Source organism: Sinocyclocheilus anshuiensis, unplaced genomic scaffold, assembly GCF_001515605.1.
Source record: "Sinocyclocheilus anshuiensis isolate Anshui unplaced genomic scaffold, SAMN03320099.WGS_v1.1 scaffold101, whole genome shotgun sequence".
In the NCBI taxonomy this organism is placed as follows: domain Eukaryota; kingdom Metazoa; phylum Chordata; class Actinopteri; order Cypriniformes; family Cyprinidae; genus Sinocyclocheilus; species Sinocyclocheilus anshuiensis.
The window spans coordinates 50,242-57,647 of NW_015540892.1; the positions used below are offsets into that span (position 1 = coordinate 50,242).

The 7,406-nt window shown below is 33.9% G+C and overlaps 1 pseudogene; it reads right to left on the minus strand.

Annotated features, from left to right (window-relative positions):
• LOC107688806 (GTP-binding protein Rheb-like) overlaps positions 1–7,406 on the minus strand; it is a 10,685-nt pseudogene continuing 3,279 nt past the window's right edge.

Here is a 7,406-nt window from a genome sequence, read left to right on the forward strand (position 1 = left end):
TTTAATATCACTAAGGGGTTACCAAATAGGAAGCAGGGAGGATACTACAACTGCATTGGAAAAACATTTTTTGGTAGCCAGTGTATTATCAGTCGTAACGGCTCTACAGAGGTATTGTTTGTGACCCTGCTTTTAAATGAAGATTAAGTTTATACGACTCCACAGGGGGAAACTGTTGATCATGAATTGACTGGTCCTTGGTAACTATGTAAATATTAGACTATGCCCTCACAAATGGCAAATGGTCTGTATGAAGTTCAGCATCATACTAAAACGGTGTATTTTTCTCACACACACTTTTATATGCCACGTAAAGATAGTTTTATGCTGACAGTGGCATGAATAAAATGGGTGTAGGGCATCGTTACAGGTAACCAAGCTGAATCAAAAGCAAAACACTTCCAACAAATGAAAAAAAAAAAGCTAAATCTCACAAATAGAATTCTAACAAAGGTTTAAAGATCTCATATTTACTTTATACTGAAGGTTTAGAAAGAATACAGTTCTTGTAGTCACTTGATTTTGTATAAAACCAACAGTGTGAACAGTGGATCTTTTAGGATGTTGTTTACATCATCTTATATATACACACCCACACTGTTCACATACTCCACTAGGAAGAGGAAAGGAGGAGCATAGCACTGAGTTGTTAATATGTGCAGTCTCAATGGCAGTCTCTGTAAAAACTACATTTAAATGGACTACTGATACACATTTTAATTCTGCTGGTTACTCAAGATAAGTAAAATTAGTAAATAGTTGTCAGAGGGAGAGCAAAAAAAACAAAAACAAATTCCAAATAAGAGCAACTGTGCACTGCTGAGATAATCTGAGACCGTAGATTGCAGACAGGTTAGTACCTGTCAGATTAAACATTAAATGTCAGTCAACAAAGCTTCAAGTAAAAGAGATGGGAGATTTTAAATAAACAGTAATTTTTACAGTACTTTTACAGTAATTTTAGCCTCATATAGCATTAATATTGAATTCCCAATACTGAATATGATTTTTTGGAAGAAAGTTTGTTGACATTGGTTTTGAACAGTACTGATTTGCTTAAAAACTTGACTGCATTTGGAAATAATTCATCAGGAGAGGACCTGTTACTGAACTGCTCCATTATAATTAATGGCATGGTGATGTGTCTCTTAACTTCAGCATGTGAGTTTATTGCATGCCTTACATCACAGCACACTTCTTCTCCTCTGATGGGGCATTTCCATCAACTTTTTCCATTTCCAGAATAATCCTCTTGAAAACCTCTACAGCGGTCTGTAAAATGAATGCTCTTTTAAAAAGTAGAACATATGCACAAATGTCCATACTGTACAGAAAACAAAAATGTGTACTGCAGAAATATGTCTATAACAAGTTTTGTAAACAACAGTAAAACAAGCAAAAGTTCCTTATTGAAAAAAAAAACAAAAACGAAGTTACCTGATTTTCCTTAGCAGATGACTCCATAAAAGCGGCACCCCAAGAATCAGCAAGCTTCTTGCCCTCTTCTGGTTTAATCACTCTAAATAAAAAAAAAGAGAGTGAGCATGAGAGTGGAAATGCTGTGCCTATCAACTATCTCATTCCCTTTGCAGCTGCCCTTACTCATTTTGTTGCTGCATATACAGACAAAAGCACAAAAAGGCATTACATCACATTGATGAATGTTAATAATGTTAATCTCGTTCATCCTTTACCTAAATGGCCCATCAATGCCTTACTTTAACACGCTTGTTTTGAGAGGGTATCATTCAACTGTATGCCCCAAGGAAGCATTATCATGAGACCAGGCTTGCAGGCTCATGATATTAAGGCCAAATTATTAAGATTAGAAATTTGCTAAATCAATTGTGATTTTTAGTATATGCAAGCATGTCTACCACAGAAAACAAAAACGAAATATCAAAATTAATTTTAAAACTCTTTGTCAGGAGTAGGGCTGTCAAAATGGCTGAAAAACTAAATTCGAATTTTGTACTCAAATATGATCAAAATTCGAATTATATTCGAATTTAAAATGCATTTCAGTTAGGGTGAAGAAAAGCTTTTGGCTTCTCTCCTGAGGCCACAAGAGGGCGCATCAAGCAAAATATTACTAATGCACATTTATTCAAAGAATAAGATAACATGACTATCTGTGAAAAAAAGTGCATAATGTTTATGCACAATGTTTATACAAAACAGCATCATGTATGTATGCATAGTTTAATACAAAGGCCGAAAGCCAATCACATTGTCACAGAAGTCCCTCTAGAAAATGCGTGAAATATGCTTTCTGTGTGAACGGCTTGGTTTCAGTTTTGACGTAAACAAGATCTTCTCCGCATTGATGTTCTCTTTTCCCGCAATATTTGTAATTAACAACGCAGCAGCACCGCATCTAGTGGCTTCAACTGGATAGGCTAACAAAAACAATAAAATGCAATGACTTACATCGTCATCGCATCTCGTGCACCACTGATAAGGCTGCCTCCTTAATGCACACCTAAAATTCGTGGATTTTTATTTTAAATTCGACGAATATTCGAAATTCGAATTTTTGTTTTGACAGCCCTAGCCAGGAGCATATGATGATTAATTAGACAAACACCCTTTGAACTAGAATAGGCTTGAAAAACCCTTTAAATGTAATTAAAAAGGACAAAAGGCAATATGGCCTGGGTAAAAATTGATATCCAACCGTATGTCTGATGACAAAACAAAAAGCTTTTTTTGACAGACTGTCAGATTGATGTGAGCATGTATGCCCGAGTAGTAGGGGGATTTGGGACAATTCTACCAAGTCTATGTAATGTACTGTTTTCTAAGTATTTTTCCCTTAGTATTTTTTTTATAAAAGTAAAATTAAACTCCACCATCATCATCATCAAAAATAGGGTTTAAGTGCTTGGTCCCTAAAACATGCAAAAGGGGAATATATAGTATATGCTTACCTTTCCATGTGAAGGTCTTTTTTGTTTCCAACTAGAACAGTAGGTACCCTGGGTAAATATGTAATATTTATGACTACATGTTCTATGACCTTGTGTAATATTTTAGACCATATGTTCACAAGTTTAAACCACACTTACTGTATCTTTCCAACCATATCAAGAAGCTTGTCATGTAGAACCTGCACAACTTCAAAACTGAAAACAGAGCGGATTGTTTACATTTTATTGGCCTCTGAAAAACATTCATATCAGTATCTAAGCCCTTACACTCAGTAGAAAAATAACACATATCAGAATATGAGGTTAAAAAAAAGGTCCTTTTTCTCAGCCAATATTGAGTGTGTCACTAGTGTTATAGTATCTGCAATGGTTTTGACAAATATCAAATATTAGTAAAATATATTCAGTGTTTCCTACATAGTGTTTCACTGGGCAAACTGAAGCCTGTCTAGAAGTTGCCATGTGTTCCCATAGACTTATGTAACACAAAAGGTGATATAGGTGTTGTTTAAGTGACTACATAACCAGTCCAAAAACAAATATGATGCGTCACATTGTTTGTGTAAGCAGCATTTCTGTGTTATGCTGTTCAGATACCGGGAGTCATTCCTGTGCATTTCTGCCGGTAAACTGCCACTACTCTCATCTGTACTTGCTCAAGAGAAACTGAAATTGAACACATTCTCTCTCATGCAATTTAACATATTAAGACCTTCAGAGTAATGGAATACAATGTTATTACATTGCTCAGTGAGACTGCTATAGGGTCAGAGTGGAATCGATTTTTCCAGTCCAGAACACTGGTCAGTAATCCGCACCAGAACCATTATGATGGAAATGGGTCTTGACAGAGCCAGTGCTGATTCAATTTAAATTTTTGGCCTATGCATTTATATCTATAGTAAGCTATAGTATAGTATATCTATATAGCAAGCCAAATCATGTGGCAGTCATAGTGGTTGCAACCAAAACAGAAAATGTTTGATCAGTTCTCTTGCTATTGCATAAGTTTTTATTTTTATTCTAGTAAGATTAATTAGGAAACTAGTGCAACAGTTTGATACATGTACAGAGCAGTATTAGTACACATATCCATTAAGATTTAAAACGTTATCACACATTTGAAAATATTTCAGTCATAAATGGCATCAAAGCTGTAAACCAGAGATTATAATGTTTTACATGATCTGTCTTGTCATTGTGCACATGGGCTAAAATACCTCTAAAGTATATCGGTAAATTGGAGTGCAATAAATCGCTAGATCACAGTCAATATATCCAGACTGAAGTAGCTTCGATTAAAGGTGCTATAATCTTTTATCTCTCTAGAAGACCTGACTGAAATAACTGTATTGAGATTCCATGCTGATCTCTGTGACGGCATGTTTCTCTGTAATCAGTAAAATGAAAACCAACTTGAATTTGAAACAGTATAAAGATGACAAACAGATGAAGTATTACAAATCAGTCTTAGTACAAATGAGTCACAATTGTCCATACAAGCTTATGGTCAATGGAGATTACTCAACAATAATTAAGATTGTGTGTGAGATGCAGGCAGAAAAACAAAGCATAACCCAGGTTACAGTCAGAATACTGAAGAAAATAAAGATGCACAAAAAAACCCAGCAAGGTATATATAGATGAGTCCAAGAATAAAGAACAAAATAAAAAAAAGAGATTACACAAGCATTCAAATGCATTATTGTCATTATTGTATTGTACTGTATTGCATTATTAAACTTAAAATCAAAACAGACCAAACATTTAAACATTCCAATTACAGTGCCTTGCGAAAGTATTCATACCCCTTAATTTTTTTCACGTTTTATGTTGCTGCCTTTTGTTAAACTGCTTAAATATACTTTTTTTCCCCCACATCAATCTACACTCCATACACCATATTGACAAAGCAAAAACAGAATTGTCACAACTTCGTAAATTAATTAAAAATAAAAAAAAACTGAAATAAGTACATTGCATAAGTATTATATAACTAAATATTTAGCTGACGCACCTTTACAGCCTCAAGTCTTTTTTGTTTGATGCGACAAGCTTTGCTCATTAGCATTTGGCAATTATCTGCTATTCTTCTCCTCACCTCTTCACCTCTCAAGCTCTGTCAGGTTGGATGGGGGCAGACGCACATTTTCAGGTTTCTCCAGAAATATTTGATTGGGTTCAAGCTCAGGCTCTGTCTGGGCCACTCAAGGACATTCACAGAGCTGTCTATAAGCCACTCTTGCTGTGTGCTTAGATCCATTGACCTGTTGGAAGGTGAACCTTCTGCCCAGTCTGAGGTTCTGAATGCTCTGGACTGGGTTTTCATTAAGGCTATCTCAATATTTTGGTGCATTGAGCTTTTCTTCTCAGAACGTAACCATGAATATCCATAGAATGAGACTGGGGGAAAATGGAATACTCATCCTAAACAGAAAAGGGGAGGGGACAACTGGTATGAAAAATGATGGGGAAAAAAGTTACAGAAAGTTTGGGCTGGGGTGTTCTTACCTGTCCAGCTGTGTCAACCAACTGGAGATTGAAATCCTGGCCATTCACAGACACCATTTTATTAAAAGCTTAAAGGCAAACAGAACAGATATATTCAATTGGGGATATCAGAACATTCAAAGGTAGTTTTGGAGCAACAAGGTTATAATAAAATTTCCACGATGGCTGCTGAGATATCACACAGCACACAAGCAGGAATTAAAAACTGAATAAGGAACAACAGATTTTTTTTTCTTCCAATTTTCCTATTTAGTTAGCCTGACAGGTGTCACAGTATAGCAGTCATTACTGATCACTTGATGAAAATAAAAATATGTTGGCAACACTAATAACACAACTTTAATTACTCCTTAAACAACATTATACTTAGCAGATAAGTGGTTCATTAACATTCATATGATTATAACAGTACATGAATCAAATTTTAATGACACTAATTTCTATTTAAACAACTAACGATCTGTTAAACATTATGTAACAATGTTTGTTAATGAATAATTAATGTTATTACACAAGTTATATATATGTTATATATGCATACACAAAGGGATAAATATATAGCATTCAAATTTACATTAAATTTGCGAAAACATTAAAATAAAGAAAGACATTTATATACATATATACATTTATACTAAACTAGAAAGTGAATACTAAACAAAATAATAAAAACAGTAAATGAAAAATAAACAAAAGTGGTTACACTATGTTGTTTAACAGATTACAGCACACAGGCTCATTTCAAATGCAAAGAGTCATAGTTTTCCCCAGAGGAATGCCAATGAGTCAATGGTCAGAAACAGCCCTGTCAACTCTCATACTTTCTTTCTACATTATATAATGGTCTTAAAAACTTAGTAGCATATACTAATTGCTAGTCACTACATGTAGGCCTATTAGTCCATTATGGCATTTTAGAATAATGCAATCTATGAATGCTAGAAAAACAGTATATCAATAAAATATTCCAGTACTCACTGTTTTCAATAGTAGGGTCATAGGAATCTACAAATTGTCCTTCTACAAACTGTATCGTGAGGGAGGATTTTCCTGTTGTAAAATAAATCAAAACAATTAGCAAAACAGTGTTTAACAATAATTAGTAACAAAAATTTGCCATCTATTATAAGGGTGTTAAATTACAAAGTAAAATAATAATCATAAATTATTTTATTATAACAGAAAAAATAATAACTAAAGTAAAATAATAACTAAAGTAACAGAAAGGTGTTGAGAAAGCTGCTGACTGATCAAGCCACATGTATATGCAGGTTAAGAACATGGCACTAACACCATGCATGTAAATGTGTAATGCATTGTGTGAACAATGCGACGTCACTTCCTCAAGCCCCACTTGCGGCATTATTTAGAGCAGTAAATCAAAAATACCCTGAGTGAGCAAAACTTTGTTTAGTTACCATTATAACTACCTATCTCACAATGTTTACATATGAATAAAAGCCTACATCGCTAAAAGAAAAAAGAAAATTTTGGTTTCGTCTATACTAGTTACTAGGTACTTATACTATATTGACTGGGTTAAATAGAATTGCATTTCTAAAAAGAGACTAAAATACAATTTTCATTGACTAAAACTAGACTAAAATGTCATTAGTTTTTGTCGACTAAAACTAGACGAAAATAGTCATGGATAATTCTGACTAAAATAAGACTAAAATGCTCAGACTTTTAGTTGACTAAAACTCGACTAGACTAAAAAGAGTATGAACGTAACTAAAACTAATAAAAACTAAAATGACAGCTTCACACAGACTAGACTAAAACTAAAATTAAAACAGGCCGCCAAAAACAACACTAATTCAGAGCTTCTGCAGTTTGTTTCGTTCAGGCATTTAGTATAATTTCACAAAACTAGTCAGAACATTCTGTTTTGCTTCAAATTGGGTTATTATTAAATCAAATTATGTATATGAAATTATATAAATAAATTATATGAAATGATAT